Source organism: Chiloscyllium plagiosum, chromosome 2 (assembly GCF_004010195.1).
Source record: "Chiloscyllium plagiosum isolate BGI_BamShark_2017 chromosome 2, ASM401019v2, whole genome shotgun sequence".
In the NCBI taxonomy this organism is placed as follows: domain Eukaryota; kingdom Metazoa; phylum Chordata; class Chondrichthyes; order Orectolobiformes; family Hemiscylliidae; genus Chiloscyllium; species Chiloscyllium plagiosum.
In genome coordinates this window covers 21,190,453-21,217,305 of record NC_057711.1, presented here as the reverse complement: position 1 = coordinate 21,217,305, position 26,853 = coordinate 21,190,453, and the positions used below count along the sequence as shown (strand labels likewise).

Sequence of the window (26,853 nt, the reverse complement as noted above, 5' to 3'; positions counted from 1 at the left end):
AATTCCTCTAGTCCCATTTGCCAGTATTTGGCCCATATCCCTGCAAACCCTTCCTATTCATATATCCATCCAGATGCCTTTTAAATGTTGTAATTGGACCAGCCTCCACCACTTCTTCTGACAGCTCATTCCATACATGCACCACCCTCTGTGTGAAAAAGTTACCCCTCAGGTCCCTTTTAAATCTTTCCCTTCAACACATTAGAGCTATGCCCTGTAGTTTTGGACTTCTCTACCCTGGGGCAAAGACCTGAGATAGTCACCCTATCTATGCTCCTCATGATTTTATAAAGCTCCTCAATCTCTGATGCTCCAAGGAAAATTGCTCCATTCTGTTTAGCCTCTCCCGGTAGCTCAAACCCTGCAATCCCACCAACCTGTTTGTAAATCTTTTCTGCACCCTTTCAAGTTTAACAATGTTTTTCCAAAAGTAGGGAGATTAGAATTGAACACAATATTCGAAAATAGGAAGTCTTTCTTGTATAATATTTGGAGATCTAGCATGTCCAAAATGTCAAACATTTTGAATCATTGACATTTGTTCAAGCCATAAAATTATTGAACTCAATCTTGAGTCCTGAAGGCTGCAGGGTCCCCACAGGAAAATGAGATGCTGTTCTTCCAGCTTGCACTGAGCTTTGCCGGAGCACTGCAGCACACCTGAGACACAGATGTTGGCCAGGGAACATGGTGGTGTGTTGAAATTCCTCCTTCCATGTCCTTTACCCATTCCCACACTCCAGGCCCTGTTGTGACATTGGCTGTTTTCAGCATAACCAACTCATTTTCACCCACTCTTGGTACCCATTATCAGATTTTCTCCTTCCCTGGTTGACTATCAACCATCTCTATGTCTGTCGAACCTTATTTCTCTCTTTCTGGGCTCCACCCCCACATAGCCACTCATTTGTTTTTCTCCCCACTCCTATAATCAATGTATACATAATCACCTTTTCAGTTCTAAAAGAAGAGTCACTCGACACAAAATATTAACTCTGCTTTCTATCTATGAATGCTCCCTGACCTGTTGAGTTCTCCAGCAATTTCTGGGTTTTTTTTAGATCTTCAATATCCATTGTTCTTTGTTTCATTATCCAAATCAAATGCATACCATTTTTAATTATCAGGTGGCCTTTTGGCACTGATGTTTAACATTTTGCTCTGATGGTCACGAACTTTAATCTTCCAACTGCCAGAGGTCCTAAGTTATTTCTAATTTTTAACACATCTATTGCAAGAGGGAAGAAAGTGACACTGGGTGGAAGTTTCTCTGACCTGTTAATCCAGAGGTATAGGCTAATGCTTTGGAGACACTGTGTTCAAACCCCACCTAATGCAGCTGATGCAGCTTAAATCTGGAATTTGAAAGCTACTGTCAGTAATGGAAAAGAAACATCAATTGTCACAAAAACAAAGAAAATCTGGTTCACGAATGAATTCTGACATTCTTCCCAGGTCTGACCTGCATCTGATTCCAGATCCACAGCAATGTGGTTGACTCTTAACTGCTTTCTGAAATAGCTGGCAAACCACTTCGGTGTCAATACAGTCTCCGCAAGGTCAGTCAAGAACAGGGAATAAATGCGAGCCTTAACAGTGATGCACACATCTCATGGATGAATTCAAAGAAAAAGAAAACATCAGCAAAGCGCTTGAATGCAGTCACAAGACTCTTCTGCTCTTCTTAACTGTTGCATTTTTACAAACACAAACAACCTACTTGTTTTGAAGTATAAAATATTACATTCTGAAGGCTCAACTTCTTTTAAACTCCTGAAAAGAAGCGTAATTGAAGTGCTATTAACTTTTAAATACATCCTGTTCATAATTCAAGAATTAAAAATGAGTCCTGGGATATTGAATAATGCAGAGGAGAATACATCTGACTGAAATGACACTGGATCTTTTCAATATAAAATATCAACATTCTAATTACGAATCAGTAAAATACCACCATCATCTTTGTAGCAGATAGAGTCATAGAGTCATAGAGAGCATGGAAACAGTCCCTTCGGTTCAACCCGTCCATGCCAACCAGATATCCCAACCCAATCTCATGCCATCTGCCACACCAGACCCATATCCCTCCAAACCCTTCCTATTCATATACCCATTCAGGTGTCTTCTAAATGTTGCAATTGTACCAGCCTCCTCCACCACTTCCTCTGACATCTCATTCCATACACGTACCACCCTCTGTGTGAAAACGTTGCCCCGAGGGTCTCTTTTATATCTTTCTCCTCTCACCCTAAACCTATGCCCTCCTGTTCTGGACTCCCCCACCCCAGGGAAAAGACTTTGTCTATTTATCCAATTCATGCCTCTCATAATTTTGTAAACCTCCATAAGGTCACACCTCAGCCTCCGATGCTCTAGGGAAAACTGCCCCAGCCTCTTCAGCCTCTCCCTATAGCACAAATCCTCCAACTCTGGCAACATCCTTGTAAATCTTTTCTGAATCCATTCAAGTTTTGCAACATCTTTCCGATAGGAAGGAGACCAGAATTGCATACAATATTCCAACAGTGGCCTAACCAATGTCCTGTACAGGTGCAACATGACCTCCCAATTCCTGTATTCAATACTCTGACCAATAAAGGAAAGCATACCAAACGCCTTCTTCACTATCTTATCTACCTGCGACTCCACTTTCAAGAAGCTATGAACCTCCACTCTAAGGTCTCTTTGTTCAGCAACACTCCCTAGGACCTTACCATTTAGAGCTTAAGTCCTGCTAAGATTTGCTTTCCAAAATGCAACACCTCACATTTATCTGAATTAAACTCCATCTGCCACTTCTCAGCCCATTGGCCCATCTGATCAAGATCCTGTTGTAACCTGAGTTAACCTTCTTCGCTATCCACTACACCTCCAATTTTGGTGTCATCTGCAAACTTACTAACTGTACCTCTTATGCACGCATCCAAATCATTTATGTAAATGGTAAAGGACCCAGCACCGATCCTTGTGGCACTCCACTGGTCACAGGCCTCCAGTCTGAAAAACAATCCTCCACCACCACCCTCTGTCTTCTACCTTTGAGATAGTGATGTATCCCAATGTCGAGTTCTCCCTGTATTCCGTGAGATCTAGAAATGTGTTGCTGGAAAAGCGCAGCAGGTCAGGCAGCATCCAGGGAACAGGAGAATCGACGTTTCGGGCATAAGCCCTTCTTCAGGAATGGGGAAAGTTTGTCCAGCAGGCTAAGATAAAAGGTAGGGAGGAGGGACTTGGGGGAGGGGCGTCGGAAATGTGATAGGTGGAAAGAGGTCAAAGTGAGGGTGATAGGTCAGACTGGGGTGGGGGCCCCCATTCCTGAAGAAGGACTTATGCCCGAAACGTCGATTCTCCTGTTCCCTGGATGCTGCCTGACCTGCTGCGCTTTTCCAGCAACGCATTTCCAGCTCTGATCTCCAGCATCTGCAGACCTCACTTTCTCCTTCCGTGAGATCTAACCTTGCTAACCAGACTCCTATGGGGAACTTGTTGAATGCCTTACTGAAGTCCATATAGATCACATCTTCCACTCTGCCCTCATCAATCCTCTTTGTTACTTCTTCAAAAAACTCAATCACATTTGTGAGACATGATTTCCCATGCACAAAGCCATGTTGGCTATCCCGAATCAGTCCTTGCCTTTCCAAATACATGGTTCATGGAACTGAGAAATAAGAAAGGGATGATCACCTTATTGGGATTGTATTCAGTCCCTCAGAATTCCCTCCAACAACCTGCCAACCACTGACGTCAGGCTCACCGGTCTATAGTTCCCTGGCTTGTCCTTACCACCCTTCTTAAACAGTGGCACCACATTAGCCAATCTCAAGGCTTCCTGCACCTCACCTGTGACTATCCATGATACAAATATCTCAGCAAGTGGCCCAGCTATCACTTCCCTAGCTTCCCACAGAGTTGATCAGGTCCTGGGGATTTATCCACCTTTATGCGTTTCAAGACATCCAGCACTTCCTCCTCTGTAATATGGACATTTTTCAAGGTGCCATCATCTATTTCCCTACATTCTATATCTTCCATGTCCTTCTCCACAGTAAATACTGATGCAAAATACTCATTTAGTATCTCCCCCATTTTCTGCAGCTCCACAAAGGCCGCCTTGCTGATCTTTGAGGGGCCCTATTCTCTCCCTAGTTACCCTTTTGTCCTTAATGTATTTGTAAAAACTCTTTGAATTCTCCTTAACTATATTTGCCAAACCTATCTCATGTCCCTTTTTTGCCCTCCTGATTTCCCTCTTAAGTATACTCCTACTGCCTTTATACTCTTCTAAGGATTCACTCGATCTATCCTGTCTATACCTGACATATGCTTCCTTTTCTTTTCTTAACCAAACCCTCAATTTCTTTAGTCATCCAGCATTCCCTATACTTACCAACCTTTCCTTTCATCTTAATAATATACTTTCTCTGGATTCTCGTTTTCTCATTTCTGAAGGCCTTCTCATTTTCCAGCCATCCCTTTACCTGCGAACATCTGCCCCCCAATCAGCTTTTGAAAGTTCTTGCCTCAAACTGTCAAAAATAGCCTTTCTCCATTTTAGAACTTCAACTTTTAGATCTGGTCTATCCTTTTCCATCATTATTTTAAATCCAGTAGAATTATGGTCGCTGACCCCAAAGTGCTCCCCCACTGTCACCTCAGTCACCTGCCCTGCTTTATTTCCCATGAGGAGAAAGTGAGGACTGCAGATGCTGGAGATCAGAGCTGAAAATGTGTTGCTGGAAAAGCGCAGCAGGTCAGGCAGCATCCAGGGAACAGGAGAATCAATGTTTCGGGCATAAGCCCTTCTTCAGGGCTTATTTCCCATGAGTAGGTCAAGTTTTGCACCTTCTCTAGTAGGTACATCCACATACTGAATAAGAAAATATTCTTGTACACACTTAACAAATTCTTCTCCGTCTAAACCCTTAACTATATGACAGTCCCAGTCTATGTTTGGAAAGTTAAAATCCCTGACCATAATCACCCTATTATTCTTACAGATAGCTGAGATCTCCTGACACGTTTGTTTGTCAATTTCCCTCTGACTATTAGGGGGTCTATAATACAATCCCAATAAGGTGATCATCCCTTTCTTATTTCTCAGTTCCATGAACCAGATTGTGATTTGGGAATCTCTTTGGAACTCGACCTCACATGTTTTTGGGTATTAGGATTCCCTTCAAAGTGGAGTTCTTCGTGTATTCCACATTTAGTATTTCCTGCGTAGCATGAGATCTCACTTAACAGTTACAGTTTTAACCAGCCTTTTACAAACATAACTAAAAGATTTATCGAGCCTTTTATGAATGCGATGTTTTGGAAAATAAGATTTTGTTCTCGGAGGGAATTAAAGCTAACCTTTGAATGGCATTGGACAAGCGGACAATTGTCCTGACACCAGGGAATAACTGTGCAGGGTCGATGGCTTTAAGGGTTCAAACTTGGGTGACTGTCTGTGTGGAGTTTGCACGTTCTCCCCATGTCTGCGTGGGTTTCCTCTGAGTGCTCCAGTTTCCTCCCACAGTCCAAAGATGTGCAGGTTTACAATGGGAAATTCAGGGTTACAGAGGCTCAAGTGGGAGTCTGGGCCAGGGGTGGGAGATTCTTCAGAGCGTTAGTGCGGACTTGATGGGCCAAATGGCCTCTTTCCACTCTGTAGACTTCTATGATCCTAAAACATTGAAAGGCATTAATGCCTATTTGGAAATAATAGTGAACTATGTGACCAACTGAAGCATTTACATGGGAAAATCCTTTATAGTGATTTATAGGTTTTCATATGTGCTTTACCAAAACAAACAAGAGTCCATTTATATTGCTGATGGATATCAGAAAGAAACTCCTACAATTAAACCATGTAAGAATCTGAATAGCAGAGAATTATTATCAATATATCTCATCGCAGCCCAAGTGTCAAAAGTTGTTAATTTTAATGCACTGGTGAAAGTTACAGCTGCAAATAAAGCTATGCAGCATTTTGTATGAAGATATGAAGCAGTTTAAAATGAATGAGCTCCAAAGTTTTTTTTAAATCACTCATGGATTGTGGGCATCACCAACTGGGCCAGTAATTGCTGCCATTCCTCGTTTCCCTTGAGAAGATGGCGGTGAGCTGCCTTCTTGATTAGCTGCAGAACATTGACCTGGGAACACAGAAGGGACTGATATGTCTTTCCCACTGTGCCATGAATGAACCCGAGCAAAACTGAAGTCAATGGGAGTCAGGGAAAAACATACTCTCCACTGGTTGGAGTCATACCTTACACAGAAGAAGATAGCTGAGGTTGTTGGAGGTCAGTCATCTCATCTCCAGGACATCTCTGCAGGGGTTCCTCAGGGTGGTGTCCCAAACCCAACCATCTCAGCTGGTTCATCAATGACTTTCCCTCCATCGTAAGGGAGGGGGGAGTAAATCAGAGTAGAATTGTAGGCCTATCTTCATCTGCTTCCTCAAAGACATTCCTTTATCATAACATCAGAGGTTGGGATGTTCGTTGATAATTGCACAATGTTCAGCACTGTTTACAGCTCCTCAGATACTGAAGCAGTCTATGTCAAATTGCAGAAAATCCTGGACAATATCCAGGCTTGGGCTTTTAAGTGGCAAGTAATATTCATGCATCACAAATGCTGGGCAATGAACATCCCCAACAAGAGACAACCTTAGCTTCTTTCCTTAACTTTGAATAGTATTGCTATCACGAAATACCCCACGATTAACATCCTGGAGGTTACTATTGAGTAAAAAATGAACTTCACTAGCCATATAAATACAATGGTCAGACAAACGGGCCAGAAACATGAAATATTGCAATTGCGAACTCAGCTCCTGACTTCCCAAAGTCTGTTCCATCATCTACAAATCAGGAATTTAGATTAGATTACATTACAGTGTGGAAACAGGCCCTTCGGCCCAACAAGTCCACACCGACCCGCCGAAGCGTAACCCACCCATTCCCCTACATTTACCCCTTTACCTAACACTACGGGCAATTTAGCATGGCCAATTCACCTGACCAGGAATGTGATGAAATATTCCCCACTTGCTTGGATGAGTGCAGTTCAATACTTTAAATGCTTGATATCATCCAAGACAAAACAGCCTATTTGATTAGCACCATATCCACAAAGATCCATTCCCTCCAGCACCAACATTCACTGGCAGTAGAGTGTACCATTAAAAGATGCACAGCAAAAATTCACCAAAGATTCCAGGCAGCATATTCCAAATCCGCGGACACTACCACCTGCAAGGACAAGGGCAGCAGATATATAGAAAGCACCATTGCCGGCAAGTTTAGTGCCTCCAACCATTTCTTGACATCCTTTGCAGTGAATTAAATTGGTGAAGAGTGATATCTGTGATGCTGGGAACATCTGGTGAAGGCTGAGATGAATCATCCAGTCACGACCTCTGGCTGAAGATTGTCACAGATGCTTCAGCCTTACCTTTTGCACTGATGTGCTGGTCTCCCTCATTACTGAGGATGGGAATATTTGTGGTACCTCTTCCTCCAGTGAGTTGTTTAATTGTCATTCATCAATCACAATTAGATGTGATAGGATTGTTGGTTCTGGAATCGGTTAGCTCTGTCTATCACTTGCTGCTGAGGCTATTTGGCATGGAAGTAGTCCTGTTTTGTGACTTCGCTGCATTGATACTTCATGTTTAGGTATGCCTGGTGCTGCATCTGATAGTATTCTAATAGTTAACTACTCCAGTATTGAAGATGGTGCTCACAGGAATTTTATATAAGAACATTTTATTCATGTGGCATTGCTTCAATGCAGAAGTCCTGCAATGATATCAGTGAAGACACTGTGCAGGTATTAGCCCACAGTTCTGCCTGTCTCTTGGAAATCAATGCGTGCTTACATAGCACTGCTAGAGTTTTTCCCTCTGTCAATGTGTGCAGCAGTGAAAGCGCCCATTGTGCATCTCTCACGGATGAATATTTTTTGCAAACAAGTGTAATTGGGTAAATTCTTCAGTCACTTGAATAAGATTTGACAGTTGCACAAAAATGTGGAGTTCGGCCAGACAGACTGGACCTGGATCCACTGCAGTTTAGAAGATTAATAAGTGATTTAATCGAAATATGCAAGATCCTGACTGCTGCTGCTTGTGGGAAAATCTACAACTATGGGTTGAAAAGGAAGTGGCACCTAATTAAAACAGAGACGAGGAAATACTTTATTTCTGTCAAAAGGTTGTGAGTTTTTGGAATTCCTTTCATGGATTAAGAATCTTTAAATATTTCTAAGGCAGGGATGAATAAATTCTTGCTAACCAATGGAGTGAAACATTATCAGGGATATGCAGGAATGCAGAATTGAACCTAAAATCGGGTAGAATCTTATTGAATGGTCTGCTAAGCTTTAAGGGTCAAGTGGTCTATTGCTGTTTCTTAACTGCATATTTGTAAAACCTGAAACTTCTGTTGAAAAGCAGGAATTACCAGTGCCCCATAGCCAGTGGGTCTTTTCCTCTCAGATGAGTCTGTGGCCAATACCATTACTCAGAAGCATCACATTTAGATTTGTAAAACTGGAGGGATCCTTTTACACTCTCAGTTTTTAATTGAAAACATTTTTCACGTATGTGTTTTTGCAACCAGTTAACATCTCTGCATATGAGGCAAATATTAGGCAAAGAAATGTCACAGGAATGCATTATGTCCATCATCTGATGTTTTCACCTTAAATTTCTTTTTCTAGACTCCTGTGTCTCAAAAGTCAAATCTATCATGGTTCACCATGTGGGAGATCAAATATCTTACCAGATGAGTTATTCATTATTTAATAGTCAGTCAGTCTCAAATATAATTTATTCTCAGTATCTGCTTTTATTCTCAAATACAATTAATTTGTTATATGCATTTATTTCCATGTTCCCTGGTCCATTAGGCTTACCTGGATATCAATAACACACTGTACTGGGATATACTCTTTTTTTGTTATTGGAGCAAGGTACACGACAACGATACTTCAATAACAGTAATACATGCCGAGCTTACCCATACAACACTTAGAATCACAAGTGAACTGGTCTCTGTGGACTTTTCCATGGATCAAACCAAAACACATGATCAGCCTGTTCTGTCCCATTCTCCAGCTGTTGATTAGATGACCCCTGCTCCTGAGACGAGCTCGCTATCACCCACAGGCATATTCCCTTCTACCCTTTTCGATGAATGCACCCTGTGTGATCTTTCCTTGACACTGTTAATCTTCAGTGATTGATCAGTTGACCACTGGCAAATACTATAAGTGTATCAGTTCACCTTTCATTCATTATGATATCTGCATGTTTTCACTGGAAGGAGGCTTATCTCTGGGTGTTAGTAAACATTGGCCCCAGGCCAGCCTGTTTACCATTGCTCATCTAGACTGTCTCCTTGTAGCTTTTGTGTCCTGCAATCAGCCTTGTGTTGTTTACAATGAATGAATTTGTGGTCAAAAATATTTTGTTTTGCAGACAAATTGTCCCTAGTTCGGTACATCTCCTAATAAATTGTAACATTTAATTTGATATCACACACATCCCTTCAGATAACACAAAAAACACTTACATCAACATTCAACTGATTGATCTTTCAATAGAGCATACTTTATATATTTTATTCTCATTTTGGTTGACCGGGCAAATTACTACCTACAAATTCCAGTCTCTTATGCATTCAGAATGCATGTGGCAATAGTAGCTACATTCAAATATGAACAATAAAACAATTGTTCCAAAACTTTAGCAAATGATAAAGTGTAATGGGATTTGTTTTAAAAATTCAGGGACAGAAAGAGTGAAATAAATTGCCTTTAATTAAGGTAAAAATCCACCAAGCTGAGAGTGAAATCGATTTTATACATTTTTTATATCACTGTGCATAGATGATTTTTTTGTCTACAACTTAACTCTTCCATTATCATTTGCCTAAAACTCCATTTCTTGGAGCTAGAAAGTTTTACCTGTCCCATTAAAACATTTGTAATAGCCATGACAGAGTACAGTTATAGAAACTGGAGTTTGCATTTACCTGTGCAATCTTGCAAAGCAATGCCCATGTAGACAGTCTTAATGTCGATGTCCAGTTTGGAGCACTGGCAGATTCTTTGGCTGTGAGTCATTTCAGTCAAGGACTAATCCCATCTTTTGCACCTTGATTACATCCATATATTTTCCAGTTGTGTCACTTGATAGCTACTAGGGCTGTAGTACCACAACATGGGGGCAATATTGCCAAACCTAATGCTTTATTTCAGCTTGGAGCTGATGACTCAAGATAGACGAGAAATTGGCAGGGCTTGGTAATGCAGCATGGACTTCATTGTCAGAACTCATTCAGCCCTTTCTAATCTTTTGTTATTAAATATATTGTTTAATACTTGATCAGTAATCCAAAACTGTTTTTTTTTACTGCAGTAGTGCCTCATGAGAACATTAAACTGGATTACAAAGTGAACAATTTAGTTGTATGATGAATATTAATAAACTTCCAAAAAAATGAACATTTGTTCATCTGTACACAAAGTGAAAATGGTAATGGAGAATGAAGTGCTAAAATTCTGCACGTAATTTGCTCTACAAATGAGAACAAAAGATTGGACTCACAGTTGTTCTCTGGCATCAACCCAAGGTTCACCAAGCTGTTACTGACTTGAATGCCTGTGGAAACAAGGTCAAAATATTGAAACTGTCAGGAGTGAAAGAAATGTCATTAAGATTCCTCCTCACCTATATATAGTGCTTTATCTTTGGCAAGGTTACCAATTATGTTGGAAACCGCTGTCCCTCCCCCCTCCCCTTTGCACCCAAAACACCTCACAGTGAAATGCAGGCCCTGTGAAATAAGATGGAAATGTTCAAGGAAAAGAAATCAAGGTGAGCCTCAAGGCTAAAAATATAAGCAACTTTTATTACAGTCAATTATAAAGGATGTAACAGCAGAGGATTTGAAAACACACAATATAACCACGTGGAGTCAGCACAGATTCATGAAGGGGAAATCATGTCTGACAAATTTACTGGAATTCTTTGAAGAGGCAACAAGTAGGACAGAGGAAAAAGAGAAGCAATGTCTGTAACATATCTGGATTTACAGAAGACATTTCATAAGGTATCATACGTTAAGCTCTTCCATAAGATAAAACCTCATCATGTTGGAAGTATAATTGAGGACATTTTCTGGATGGCAATCTGTAACCACAGTGGTTTACCATAAGGATAAGTGTGAAGGTCATAATTATGAACATTATATCGTATGACAGGTGAGGAATGTGAATGTACTATCAGCAAGTTTGTGAATGGCACAAAAATAGATGGGAACGCAAACGGTTAAGATGACAAAAAGAGGGATATGGACAGTTTAAGTGAGTGAGTAGGCACATGTGATACAATATGGGAAAATGTGGCATCATGTACTTTGGCAGGAAGAATAGAAGAGCTGAATAATCTTTTAAAACTGAAATACAGCAAAAAGCTACAGAACAGTAGTATTAAGGAATCATGTCTATAATCACTAAAGGCTAGCATCCAAGCTCTGTGGTAATTGGAAAAGTAAATGGAAGGCTGGCCTAATTTCAAAAAAGAATGGAGTATAAATGAGAGATGCTTTACTAAAGATATACAAGGCATTGGTCAGACCAGAACTGGAATGTTGTGAATAGTTGCTGGCTGTTATCAATGGAAAGACATCTTGGTACCGGAGGCCGTCCAGCAGAGGTGACCAAATGAAAACAGGGACCGAGGAGCATTGTGTATCATCCTCTCCTATCCATATGCATCATGCATCAATTATCACCAAGCAGTCATCAAGAATGGGAAGCCTAGGAAATGTTTTAATCTTGCAAGTCCAAAAGGCAAAAGCTCGATCATTCCTTTACTCTATGGTTCAGTTCCACAGAGCACATTGCCATGAATATAATTATCTCCCAGCCTTCATTGCTGTCTAAATTGCAAAGATGATCAAACCACTGAACCAAAAACAAAACCCTCTTAATTCCTGCCTTAAATTGGCACTCCTTATTCTGAATCTAGGGTCCTTGCCTTTGATTTTGCAATATTAGGCTGTGGAGAGAGATTGGGAAGCTTGGGGGGAATGTGGGTGTTGTGGGGAAGTGATATTCACCTTAAAGCCTGAAGACTGAGAAGGGGGACTTGCTAATCAACACCTCATCCTCACTCCTGCACTCTTCCTATCTGCCTCAAAATAGAAATAACCATTCAATATCAATCCAGAAACCAAGGTAAAGTTTAGCGGGACTTATGTTCGAATCATGCCATGGTAGATGGTGGAATTTGAATTCAATAAAAGTGTGAAAATAAGAATCTAATGATGACCATGAAGTCATTGCTGACAGTCAGTTGCCTTTAGGAAGAACACCTGCCTGGTCTGGCCTACTTGTGACTTCTGACCCACAGCAATATGGTTGACTCTTAACTTGGGGAATTAGGCACGGGAAATTAGCCACTGACACCCATATCTCACGAATGATTAAACAAAAGAAACTCCAGGGCTTACTTGTGGGGAGGGTGAGCAGGCCATTCCAGGACCTGCTTGCTCCATGTACAATTGCAGATAGGTCAAAGGCAAATGGGATGGCAGTAGGAAGGCCAACAGAGGAATTGTATGGGTACCAACCTACCCACAAACTAGCATCTGAGCACAAAGTTCTGTCCATTTTCTTTGTTAAACGTGCTGAATGAATGCAAGGTGCTGTTGTTTTCATTGGAAGTAATGTTTAATTTTCACTTCTCTTCCCAGCTCATAACATAGTTTTTAGCTTCTGATTGTCAAGACTTGAAACCTCACTTTTGACCATTGGTAATGAGATTTGAATGAAAGACACAAAGTATTCCTGTCTAAAACATCAAATTGGTTAAGCAAGACTGAATATGCTGAATTTTCTGATTGACTCTGTAATTTTCTTTTCTGTTTTGTTGATGATCATTCTTCAGTGATGGGGCATGTTGAACATTGTACCCAATCATATCCTTGTATCTTCCATGTTTACACTGAGATATGTTGCAACCAAGGATTATGTAAAGTATTTCTTTTCCTTTTCGGAAAAGTCAAGGTTTCAGCGATTCCATGAATTTAGAATTTTTTTGTTTCTGACATCCACACTTTGACTTATATTTAAGAATGAATTGATCTCCTAAACTCCTTCCAGTACCCTTCAGGAACTCTGCAACTAGGAAGAAAATCACACTCTGCAAGTTTATCCAGTTTGAAAAGGCATACACTGAAACAGCAGGAAAATATCAGCAAGACAGACCCATTGGTCAGTGTTTTGACATAACCAAGCCTTCAGTGTATTTCTGCAGTTTTTTGCAAATGCCAAACCAGCAAAAGGAACAACAGGAGAATTTCTACAGTGAATTTCGTCATGAGAGCTCAGTTACTGAAGAACAAAGCTTCTTCCAGACATAAATGCACAAACACATTCAAACAGCAAAATGCATAATTTCAATTTAGCAACTCCAATATTTGGGGTGGAACTGGATGAGGATACAATCCAATAACCACAGTACAAAGATTTCCAAACTGCTTTCTGCTTCCAATTTCCACAGACTCCACCTCACATTTTATGTTGAGGTTACCTGCTTAAAATTTTGATCTTAAGCAGACCACTTGATTGGACTCCATATAACACATCCACAGACCATTAGCATTGAAACACACTCAGTTTGAGTTAGTAGTGGATCCTAGTGACAGCTGCTCACAGATTATATTGATCTAAAATTGGGGACCACCAGCCTAAAAGTGATTTTGAAATTCAGACATTGTTTATCCAACAACTCCTTACGCAAAACTGAAACCAATAGATCCAATGTTTGAAATGTACTTACTGTCCACACAGATGAATATGAATTCAATATTTCTATGAGGTTTCACAGAGAGTTTTAAGCATTCCAGCTCAGTTTACAGTTGTTTAGACTCAGGAGAACATGTGGCTTCTGCATAACATCAAATCAAGGCAAACATAAGTTGTTTTGATTGTGATAAGTACGAGAATCAAATTTTAACTTCCATTCTTTTATTTTTATACCCGAGACCTGTCAGAGATTCAAATGGCTTTAAATAGTGGAGTCAGTACTCCCAATGGAGATTGGCCACTGCCATTTAAAATGGCCACTGTGTTCGCCAGCTTGAAGGGACAATGGAGCCAATGTTGAGAATATATAAACTAACAATATTTTGCAGCTGCTTGGCCTTGCAAAGCAGAGGGTAGAAAAAATGCAATTAGAAGCCTATCTTTTTCTCTCCTACTCTTCATCATTACTCCAGACAACAGGACATGGTGAAAAGGTAAATGGTAGTCACAATTATTCACTGAAAAATTAAGACAATCAACGAACTTTGCCATTTCTGAGAATAACTATCCATGATTAAACAAATGTGGCCTCAGGTTAAAAACAATCTCTTTTTGAACCTATTATGGTTGTGTGTTTGATGTTGAATGTTGGTTACCTCTTTTGGGTATTGGTAGGTTTTTCTTTTATACAAAAAATTGTAATTGTCTCCTTCAGTTTCATCTAGCCAACTACATTTCTAATTGATATCTGATATTACTGTGTATTAAAAATAAAATTTTAAAAATTGTTCTGACTAAGACGGATTTAAATGAGAGGAGTGAAATCATTCCTAATCATGTGAGGAATGTCTTCAGAGCCGAAGTAGGATCAGCTCTTACTAAAAAAATGCAGCTAAGAATGTAACAGGTGGGAACGGAGCTTACAAGTCTTCCAAACAGCTCCCAATCTCATCTTTTTGATGAAACAATTCTGTTTAGTCATAAATTCAATGACACAAGTTCTAATGAACACAGACAGATCATGATATAATTCTTCTTCTTCTTCTTCTTCTTTTGAAAGACATTTTTTTAGATTGATTGAGTCAAGTTTGGTTAAAAACATCAAGTGAAGAATTTACAATAAGAGGGCAAACCTGGCGAACATCCCCAAAAATCTTCAAGACATAAGAAACATAGAGACATCAGAAATGTCCATTACAGACAAAGATCATGTAGCCATGCCAGCATTCTAAAAAAGATGATCTACCCAGCCTAATTGTCCAATGTTTGATCATTTGACCAGAGCATCAAGAACAAGAGCAGTAGCAAGCCATGTATCCCCTTGAGCTTGCTTGCCATTCAATGTACTTATGACTGATCTCTTGCCTCATGGAATTTATTTTTCCATATCCCTTCATTCTTAAGTGATGACAAACTGATTAAACTCAACTTTAGATATAACTATTGACAGAACACCAAAATCTCTGTCAGGCAGAGAATTCCAAAGGTTCACGAATATTTGAAGAAATTTCTCTTCATCTCCATCCCCTTGTCCAGGGATCATGTCCTGTGAGTATTTACCTTGTCAAGCCCACTCAGAACCTTAAATGTTTTAGTGAAATCATCTCTCACTCATTTGAACTTTTGAGAGTTCAGGTCCAATTTACTTAGCCACTTATCATAGGCTAGACTCTCATTCCAGGAAAACTTTCAATGTGGAATTAATACAAGGATGTGAACAGGTTTAATTTTCCAAAGTGTGTTAGGAATCTAAAGAGAGGTTTAACTTCAGGTTTCTGCAGGAATACAAGGAGCTTGGCGGAAGCATAGAAATCGGAGTTTAGGTGAAAGTGGCATTGTGGTATTGTCAATGGACTAGTAATCTAGAGACTCAGGAAATGTTCTGGGGACCTGGTACAAATTTCATGGAAGGATGGTGCTATTTGAATTCAATAAAATCTGGAATGAAAAGTCGTGTGCTGTAAAAAAAACATATAAGGTTTGTTAATATCCTTTAGTTAATGAAATCTGCAGTCCTTACCTAGTCTGACTGATATGGGACTCAAGGTTTACAACAATGTGGATGACTCTTATCTACCCTCTTAAATGGTCTAACAAGACACTCGGTTTTATCAAACTGCAAAAACTCACAAAAAGGATAAAAACTGAATGAACCACTCAATCCTCACTTTGACCCAGGAAATGACATTGTCAAACTCAGCCCCACTGATGTGCAAAGTACTGCTTACTCACATATGGGAAGTACTTGGGAGAGCTTGATTCACAGATCAGTCAATTAACAGTCTAACACAGTCATACTTTCAGAATTGTTCCATGCAGTTAATGTTCCAGACACCACCATAATCATATCTCTGTAGGACAAACTCAGTAGAAGTGGCGACACAATGGTACAGAATCAGGATGGATTAACCCTGGCATTTCTCAACTTTGACTCTGGAGTACAGGAAATCTCAGATCAAATATGGGCAAGATAACATCCTGCTGATTGCCACATACTGTCACCCCTTTGTTGGATGGTTCATCCACATTAAACACCAGTTGGAAGAAGTACTGAGGGAGACAAGGAAACAGAATTCACTCTGGACTTAAATGTCTGCCACAATGTCAGCACCACTGCTGACCGAGATGGTCAGGTCCTAAACATCACAGCTTGGCCTACAACAGGTGATGAGGGGTAAACATACTCAACCTTCTTCTAACCAATTTATCTTTTATAAATATATGTATCCATGACAGTATTGGTAGCTGTGAGTGTAGTCCTTGTAGAAACTAAATCCAATGTTCACACTGACGATAGCCTTCATTGTGCGTTATATGCCACTATCACTGTGGTCAATAGGATAGATTTCAAACAGATCTAGCAGCTCAAAACTAGGCATCCATGAAATGCTATGGACCATCACCAGCTCCCAACACATCCTCATTCTACCGTTAGCATCAACCCAAGAGAACAACCTTAGTTCAATGAAAAATGCAGGAGGGAACAACACATTTTGTTGAAGCTTCTCATCTTGCACTCATCAGGATCATTTGCAAGAATACCAGTTGAAAGGAAAAGCTGTTATTTATACAGCATGAATTGAATTGCCAGTGAACTCTGATCGCAGAAGCATCATCATCAAAAACACAACCACGCATCATCATCAAAAACACAACCATTAACATTGTTTGACAGTTAGCTGCCAGGCTTTGTTCAAACATAGTGGCCAACATTAAATGTGACTCGGCATTTGGTCAACATTTTCCAGAAAATCTTGAATGCACGAGTATTTACATGGAGAACCAATTTAGGATTGTCAGTCAGGCTCACATTGTGGTGCATAAGTGTGTGTGCTGGAAACAACATTTATTAATACAAAAGCCTTTGTTCTTTGCAAACAGAAAGAACATATAGACGCATTACATCCGTTTCAACTTTAAAAAAAGGACGCTGCCATTTGCTCCTTCATTTCTCAGGGCAATGCACTGACCAATCATAATCAAACTGTCTGATTTAAAATTTAAACTTCGTTCTCTGTCAATCAAGAATAATGGATGCATTCTATACAGCAACACCTCTTCATAAGACAACCAATCAGCACACACCTCTCATGCAGTGTAAATATTTGTTTTCTCTTTAAATTGTTATTCTCAAGATTGACCTGAATTGTGCAAGATGAATAGTTTAAGCTATTAAACCCAAAATGTGTCTTTTTCTTTCAGTCAAATAGTGACAGGCGTTGAACATCTAGAATGACAACTGGCATTCTTGGAATAACCTGATGTTAGAATATTCTTGTTATATTTTTGATTTAGGTTTTGAAATCCTGTCAGCACTGAAAGGATTACTCTAATCCTCATAACCTCAGTTCTAATCATTAATAATACATGCTTTTTTGTGGCAATTTAAAATCCTTCTGGTGACCTCATTTAGACACAGATTACTGAACTGCCAATGAAATATGCACCTTGAGGCCACTGATGTGTTGTGAAAGATTATGGCACTCCAAAACTTCATTCAAAATTCAACACTGCAGTACCGCAACAGTCATACCTACAATAACATATCATTGTGATTTGTTGTATATTCATGGACTTCTGTTTCACTTGAAACTTCCAGATAAACAGACTTTGAATTATTCCGCAACTTATCATTATGCCATAAGCCAGAAACCCTAACTTATTGACAGTGCATTCCTTTCCTTGCTTCTCAAATTCCTTCATGACTTTGCAGTAGGACTGTGTTTGTGACTTCTCACCAAACTTTTGTTCTTAACCTTTTGTGATTTGGACCATCACTGACAAGGCCAGTGTTTGCTGCCCACTGTTAATTACTTCCTCTCCAACCATTGTAGTCCACCTGGAATTTAAAAAGCACATTGGTATAATTGATTGAATTGCTAGATCATTGCAGAAGACAGTTCAGAATCTGTCACAAAATTGTGGCCTGGAGTCACATAGCCAAACCCATGTGATGACCCATTGGACTAGTGCCCCATAAATTGTGAACCACAATTCCTGAGTCATACTAAATGTTAAGGATGTGTCGCAAGTACATGCAGTACCTTTACTTTCAGAGCAAGTTGATTGAAGACCAGGTTTCTGTACTTATCAAAAGTTATTATTGATCACAAGTGATTAGACTATAGCTACAGGTAAAAAGATATATACCATTGACATGTAACACGATTAATTAAAATTGTCAATCCTCTGATAAACTCTCCCTTTTTTACATGCACACACATACACAAAATGGATTAAACAAAGTAAAGAAGTGAGGATCTGAAGATCTGAAACAAAAGCACAAATTGCTGGAGAAACTCAACTTATCTGGCAGTATCTATGGAGTGTTTCGATTCCACGTTTTTTTCTATGTCTTCAAAATAGATTATTGGTTGATGTAGAAAAACAGGAAAGACAGTCTAGTGGTTTTTACTTCTTGATTCTGATATTACGATGATCCTCCTTCAGCTGGACAGACCAACTGTTGCTCAAATGCCTTTGCCTGGAAGCTTCCATCGACTTGTAAGAAGCACAGAGTGATTGTTTCACTTCAAAATTATCTCTGATTTGTCAATTCAGAAATCACAGCTTTTGCACCAGCTGCAGGAATAGTCAGGTTTTTATTAGGTTTAAGTTGAGTTTTTGACTACAGGGAACAGGTAGCTTTAGGGTTGGGAAGAGATCTGCCTACTTTCCCTTTTTCTCTGTAATTTGTTTCCAGCTCCAAGAGAATGACTCATGTGGCTGTTGACAGACCAAAGGTCTTGGTCATTCAGACTTGTCAGAAATACACAGACCAGTCAATTTCTTGTTGCATACAAGAGCTATGTTAGTGCAAAGTTAAAAATCACATAATACCAGGTTATAGTCCAACAGGTTTAATTGGAAGCACTAGCTTTCAAAGCGCCGCTCTTTCATCAGGTGATTGTGCAACCACCTGATGAAGGAGCAGTGCTCCAAAAGCTAGCGCTTCCAATTAAACCTGTTGGACTATAACCTGGTGTTATGTGATTTTTAACTTTGTACACCCCAGTCCAACACCAGCATCTCCAAATCATGACTACAGTAGTGCACACCCTCAACTTCCATCATCTGGAACTTGAACTTGTTCAAACAGTTGCTTACAATGTCGGCCATGGAGATCAGATTCAAACTGATTTTTAAAAACAGTACTTTCTTTTCAGTCCTCAGTTTCAAAAAACACAAAAATACAAATACACAGACTTTACACAAGGGGCGCAGAGCAGATTTCCTGCCCCAAAGGTCATGAATGAATCAGATGAGTTTTTAGAACAATCAATGATAGTTTCCAATCTATCACTGTTAATGAGACAAACATTCTATTTCAGATCTTTAAAAAGCAATTAAATTTAAATTTGAATAGCTGCTGTGATTTTATTTGCATCTATATCAACAGAGCATTAACCTGGGATTCTGAACATCAACACCACCCCACGATCTCACCAACCAAGTCAGGGTGCGGAATGAGTTGGAGGGAAATTGCAATTGGTCAGATGGCCACCTTTTGAGCTGAAACACTTTCTCAGTCCACTGCTGCTTCTACAATTCAAACTGTCATTAATCTCTACTCCCACACAATAACTCTGATTTGTCTATCAGAGCTGCAATTTCACTTTCAAAGTTTGTGTTTGTAAATGGAGAGGTGGAAATTTATAATATCAACAATTTGCATTTAATTAACATTAGTTACGCAATGGAATGTTCTAAGTTTTTACAAGTGAATATTACCAAACAAGACACGACACAGAGCCACACAAGGCAGATGATCAAAGAGATTTGGCTTTCTATATGTTATTCCAGATAACATATACCCAAAAACACCAAGGTTCCGATTGAAACAGATAAATGACTGTTTATTAATATCTAACTATGTATACCAAAATGACATCATACATATACAGTCTGAGTTATATGCTCATGTAGATAACCATTATGACATACATAATTGACAAAATGACTAACAGTCCAACTGAGTGTTCGTCTAAATTTTCCTGTCTGCTTAACCGACTGAATAATCAAGTAATTATCCAGAGAACACGATGGAGACCTTTTATGCAAGAATGTCAAACATCATGACATTATTCAGCTGTCTCAAAGATATAGTGCCTTTCTGAGACCTGTTTATGTACAATGTCACCCTTTCTCCTTTTGAAGAAAAGAAAACATTGTAAAGGCACAGCAACTTAAATCTGAGATAAGGAGGAAGTTTTTTCTCTCAGGGGGTTGAGAGTCTTTGGAACCCCTTGCCACAGAGAGTGAAAGGAGCAGAGTCCTCATGTATATTGAAGAGACAGACAGATGCTTTATCAGTAGAGGAATCAAGGGTAACAGAGAAATGCAGGAAAGTGGACGTGAGCAATGTTGGATCAGCTATGATCCTATTTAATGTTAGACCAGACTCAAAAAGCCAAATAACCTTCTCCAATTTCTTATGGTCTTATTGATTCAATGCGTATATAATTGGATAATAGTTGTGTTTGATGGAGGAACTGTGTGGATCCAACTTCAAAACATGAAATCTGACAGTATGAGAAGAACTTAGAAAAAAAGGAATGGGAGTTGGCTATTTGTCTCCATAAGCTGTCCACCCTCACCCTGATTCAACAAGATCATAGCTAATCTGCCTCAATTCCTGTGCTGTGTCATTAATGTTCCAATATTTCAAAAATCAACCTACCTTCTCTTGAGGTGCTTTCAGTGATTTAGCTTCCACAGTTCTCTGGGGTACAGAGTTTCAGACATTCAGTAGGGCCTGTGCGAAGATATTGCTTCGCATCTCCATTTTAAATGTGCCTCCCCTTGTTCTGTAACTTTCATGATCCCCCACTTGAGGAAACATTTTCTCAGCACTATCAGTAATCCTGGAGAAGTAACATGCAAACTTAATACAGCTGTCTGAAAAACTTTACAAGTAGCTTTCAATCTTAAATTTTTTGGTGAGATATGAGTTATGCTCATTTTGGAAGAATTCTTTCCACGAGAACCGGCAAGATTTCTCGCTGTATTTTACCAAACTTGCCTCATTAAATACTACCTCACTTCAAAAGGATACCTCATGTCTGATTTTAGCCCCATCTTACCTTGTCCTATTCCCAGAATAACTCACCATTCTGGCAAAAGGCCAGCAACCCTGGCACTCACGCCACATGTAATCAGCCATTCTGCACCCATGCCACTAACCATGCATAGCCTCTGAGCTGCCTACTTACTCCCAACAAATATCTCACTGCCTTTCACCTACTTGCACCAGCAGGAAAAGCTGTACCACCCACTTTCATCACACTCAATTGATCCCTTATTTTAATTCCAGGAGAATACAGCCCACAATGGGTGAGGAGCTTATACTTGAAACATCAACTCTCCTGATCCTTGTATGCTGTCTGACCTGCTGTGCTTTTCTAGCAACACACGTTTTGACTCTGATCTCCAGCATTTGCAGTCTTCACTTTCTCCTGGATAGAGTCATAGAGTCATAGAGATGTACAGCATGGAAACAGACCCTTTGGTCCAACCCGTGGATGCCGACCAGACGTCCCAACCCAATCTAGTCCCACCTGCCAGCACCTGGCCTATATTCGTCCAAACCCTTCCTATCCATATACCAATCCAAATGCCTCTTAAATGTTGCAATTGTACCAGCCTCCACCACATCCTCTGGCAGCTCATTCCATACACATACCACCCTCTGCGTGAAAATGTTGCCCCTTAGGTCTCTTTTATATCTTTTTCCTCTTACCCTAAACCAATGCCCTCTAGTTCTGGACTCCCCGACGTAAAGAAGTGCCCAATATATCACAACTCAGCCCCTTTTTTTTAATCATTCACTCCTGGGACATGATTGCTGCCAAAATTTATCGCCCATCCCTAGTGGTGGTGAGCTGCCTTCTTGAACCACTGCAGTCCACACACTGTAGGTTTACCCACGATGCCTTTAAAAGGAGAAACTACTCCTGTGGAGATGTAGAGGAACCAAGACTTTTTATTTCACTGCACATCAATGGTGCTGTCATTCCTGTTCATGTTAAAAATCCCACAACACTAGGTTATAGTCCAACAGGTTTATTTGGAAATACAACCTTTTGGAGCACTGCTCCTTTGTCGGATAGCTATTGACTAGCGAGGAGTAGCTACCTGATGAAGGAACAGCACTCTGAAAACTTGTACTTCCAAATAAACCTGTTGGATCATAACCTGGTGTTGTGTGATTTTTAACTTTATCCACACCAGTCCAATGCTGGCACCCCCACATCATGATTCTCATTCATTGCACACCACTTCTAACCATTCGCCAGAACACTCTCTCTCTCTCTTTTGACTTGGAAGTTTAACTCAAGTGTTCACATTTTCATGGATAAAATACTAGCTCTAACAGAAGCCAACTCCTTGGCCTCCAAAGCTGACAGTACTAAGGCTTCAGAGTAAGCATCAGCAAGAGTCCACCGTAATGGCATTGTGAGTCTACCTGCAGCTCATGGACTGCAGCAGTTCAAGAAGGCAGCTCACCACCATCTTCTCAGGTACAACTAGGAATGAGCATAAATGCTGACCCCGGTCAGCGACACCAATGCGCCACATGTTTTCTTTTCTTCAAAAGGAAAAAAGGTGACGGTGTACCATGCACAGATCTCAGAAAGGCCTATACCTTTAAGACAGCTGAATAATGTCATGGTGTCTGACACTCTCGCATATCTGTTCTCTGGATAATTACTTGGTCATTCAATCAGTTAAGCAGACAGGAAAATAGTAATTTAGACTAACACTCAGTTGGACTGTTGGTCACTTTGTCAATTATGAACAACTGGACGAGCCATATAAAAACAGTGGCGATAAGAGCAGCTCAGAGGCCACTATTTACAAGATACACTGCAGAAATTCATTAAGACTCCTGAGACAGCACTTTCTACACCCACCAGCATTTCCATCGGGAAGGACAAAGGCAGCAGGTACAGGAGAACACCATCCCTTGCAAATTCCCTCCAACCCACTCCGCACCCTGACTTGGAAGGATATTGCCATTCCGTCACTGGGTCAAAGTCCTGGAATTCCCTCTCTAATGGCATTGTGGGTCAACCTTCCGCAAATGGATTGCAGCGGTTCAAGAAGTCAGCTCACCACTACCTTCGCAAGGGCAACGTGGAATGGGCAATAAATGCTAGTCAGCCAATTATGCCTACATCCTATGGATGAATAAAAAGAAATACAATTGCTTCCTACCCCTTCGCAACTGTCAACACCCTCTCCCTCTTCCTGCAGCACCAGTTCCTGAATAATAGATTCCGAAGCCTCTATTCCGTGCAGCCGTGGTGAGTTGCTAATTATGGAGAAATACAGTCTGTTGAATATCTTATTAAGATGACAGGTCACCTCATCAATATTCAACCTCTTAAGTTGCCAAGTGCATCAAACAACTTGGATGTCAAGAACATGGAAGTTTGTTTTCTGAAGAACAGACACACCAAACTTGAAAAGTTAACTCTATTTTTCTCCATAGATGCTGCCAGACCTGTTGAATTTCTCCAGTACATCTTTATTTATGTTCCCCAGAGCATAGATTTGAATGTCTCAATTACTAGTACAATGACGTACACCTTCAGTGAACAAATTTCTCCTCAAATCAGTTCTAAATATCTGACCCCATGCTCAAGAATATTCAAATCAGGCTAGTGAAAACTCACATTGACAACATTTCTTCTTAACAAATCAGGTGTGTAAACCATCCTGCCAGTAGAATGGGCAGACAAATGACAGGTGGAATTTAATGTGGAGAAATATGAGATGATGCATTTTGGCAATGGAAATTAGGGAGAAGCAATACATGCTCAATGGCACAGCTCTGTAGAATGTAGAGAGACCTAGGATCATTTGTAGATTTGTGAAACATATTGAGAAACTGGTTAGCAAGTCAGACGGAATCTTGAGCTTCACAGATAAACATACTGAGTACAAGAATGAGGAAGTCAAAAAGGTCTGGTTTGACCACCACTCAAGCACTACATGGTTCTGTTCGCCGAGCTGGGAATTTGTGTTGCAGATGTTTCGTCCCCTGTCTAGGTGACATCCTCAGTGCTTGGGAACCTCCTGTGAAGCGCTTCTGTGATCTTTCCTCCGGTGAATCTGCCGCTTCCGGTTGTCAGTTCCAGCTGTCCATTGCAGTGGCTGGTATATTAGATCCAGGTCGATGTGCTTATTGATTGAATCTGTGGATGAGTGCCATGCCTCTAGGAATTCCCTGGCTGTTTCCTGTTTGGCTTGTCCTATAATAGTAGTGTTGTCCCAGTCGAATTCAGATTGCTTGTCATCTGCGTGTATGGCGACTAAGGATAGCTGGTCGTGTCGTTTAGTGGCTAGTTGGTGTTCATGGATGCGGATCGTTAGCTGTCTTCCTGTTTGTCCTATGTAGTGTTTTGTGCAGTCTTTGCATGGGACTTTGTACATGACATTGTTTTTGCTCATGCTGGGTATCGGGTCCTTTGTTCTGGTGAGTTGTTGACTGAGAGTGGCTGTTGGTTTGTGTGCTGTTATGACTCCATAAGACCATAAGACCATAAGACATAGGAGTGGAAGTAAGGCCATTCGGCCCATCGAGTCCACTCTGCCTTTCAATCATGGAGCCTCCTGTGAAGCGCTTCTGTGATCTTTACTCCGGTGAATCTGCCGCTTCCGGTTGTCAGTTCCAGCTGTCCATTGCAGTGGCTGGTGTATTGGATCCAGGTCGATGTGCTTATTGATTGAATCTGTGGATGAGTGCCATGCCTCTAGGAATTCCCTGGCTGTTCCCTGTTTGGCTTGTCCTATAATAGTAGTGTTGTCCCAGTCGAATTCAGATTGCTTGTCATCTGCATGTATGGCGACTAAGGATAGCTGGTCGTGTCGTTTAGTGGCTAGTTGGTGTTCATGGATGCGGATCGTTAGCTGTCTTCCTGTTTGTCCTATGTAGTGTTTTGTGCAATCTTTGCATGGGACTTTGTACATGACATTGTTTTTGCTCATGCTGGGTATCGGGTCCTTTGTTCTGGTGAGTTGTTGTCTGAGAGTGGCTGTTGGTTTGTGTGCTGTTATGACTCCATAAGACCATAAGACCATAAGACATAGGAGTGGAAGTAAGGCCATTCGGCCCATCGAGTCCACTCCGCCTTTCAATCATGGCTGATGGGCATTTCAACTCCACTTACCCGCATTATCCCCGTAGCCCTTAATTCCTTGTGACATCAAGAATTTATCAATTTCTACCTTGAAGACATTTAGCAATGGTCAGATGTTTCTACAGCATCTCTAGACACTCTGACAATTTTTTTTAAACACTTACCACCTTTTGAATAAAGAAATTGCCCACAATAACTAATCCAAATTTATTTTTCAATCATTTATACTTTGATGGTTTTGGTTTCACCAGCCTAAAGTAATGATCTGGATTGACTTTATAAAAATATTTTATCAACAGTACATCACCAAGCTCCTTTTCTCTATCCACACTCTCGCCTGCAGAGATTTAGGACAAATTTAATCCTTTTCCTTAGCTCATCCTTGTTAAGCTTGTTGCCTTTTCGATGATCTCCAAAACTTGTACATCAGTTTTGGGACAAGGTAGCCCTACCTGTACACAATACTTTCAGTTTGATCAAAATGGTGGTCAACCAATTCCTTATACAATGTTTAATCTCGAAGCACACGGCATTCATTTTTCTTCTTGTTTTACTGCACTGTCTAAATATTGACAGTGAAAAGACCACGATTGTTCCAAAATCTTGCTGTTCCCTCATAAAATCTGTGCTTTTTCTGATTTAGCCAAATCTAATTCATACAAACTTGATTCAGTCAGATACGTAAAGTCTGCCTGTGCCGGTGTTGGACTGGAGCGGAGAAAGTTAAAAATTAAGTAACACCAAGTTATAGTCCAACAGGTTTATGTGAAAGTTCAAGCTTTCAGAGTGCTGTTCCTTCATCAGGTGACAAACAGACAGTGCTCCTAAAGCTTTTACTTCTAAATACGCCTGTGAGACTATAACCTGGTATTGTGAGTTTTAACTAATTGAGATAATCAGCAGAGGACAGCAACAGCACCAATTGGCTGCCAGGATGAAGATTTGCATTGTCGTCGTCACCAAGACCAGAAGGAGGACCTCAGCAAGACACCCTCCAAGGACAAGCAGTCACCTGCACTGATGAGCAGGTTATTATTGGTTTTGTGCGCAGGAGTGCCCAAGCTTGGAATATGTGTAGTTCCTGAGGACCAGAGGAAGAGATTCTGCTCGAGTGCTGCAGTTGCGATGCAGCGGACATGTGCTGGCGGGGCAGAAACCACGGTGATCGTGTTGCGAGTCATCGGAGCTGCTGGAGACCATCGCTGGACCGTGATTGGACATTGGAGGATCGTTTGGTTGTGCTGACCTGCTCTTGGTGGATCTTTATGCTGGCTTCGGCCTAATGCCAATTCAGGTACCAGCCAACCTCAGAGCTATGGCCTCAGCAGCTGCTCGCAGCCCTGGCCAGGGCATTCGCAACACAGTCAGGGTGACTGTGAAGAAGGTGGAGGAG

At 40.6% G+C, this 26,853-nt stretch overlaps 1 protein-coding gene across 21 annotated transcripts in view; it reads right to left on the bottom strand.

The window, feature by feature from the left end:
• The window catches only part of LOC122557375 (teneurin-3), a 2,612,756-nt gene that overhangs the window by 2,356,501 nt on the left and 229,402 nt on the right, over positions 1-26,853 (bottom strand). For 20 of the 21 annotated variants that reach the window (XM_043705048.1, XM_043705023.1, XM_043705127.1 and 17 more), the window contains exon 2: positions 10,610-10,663. The exons of the other annotated variant lie outside the window; for it this stretch is intronic. The gene's annotated coding sequence lies outside the window, so the exon portion shown is untranslated. The remainder of the gene's footprint in view (positions 1-10,609; positions 10,664-26,853) is intronic. 21 annotated transcript variants of the gene reach the window in all.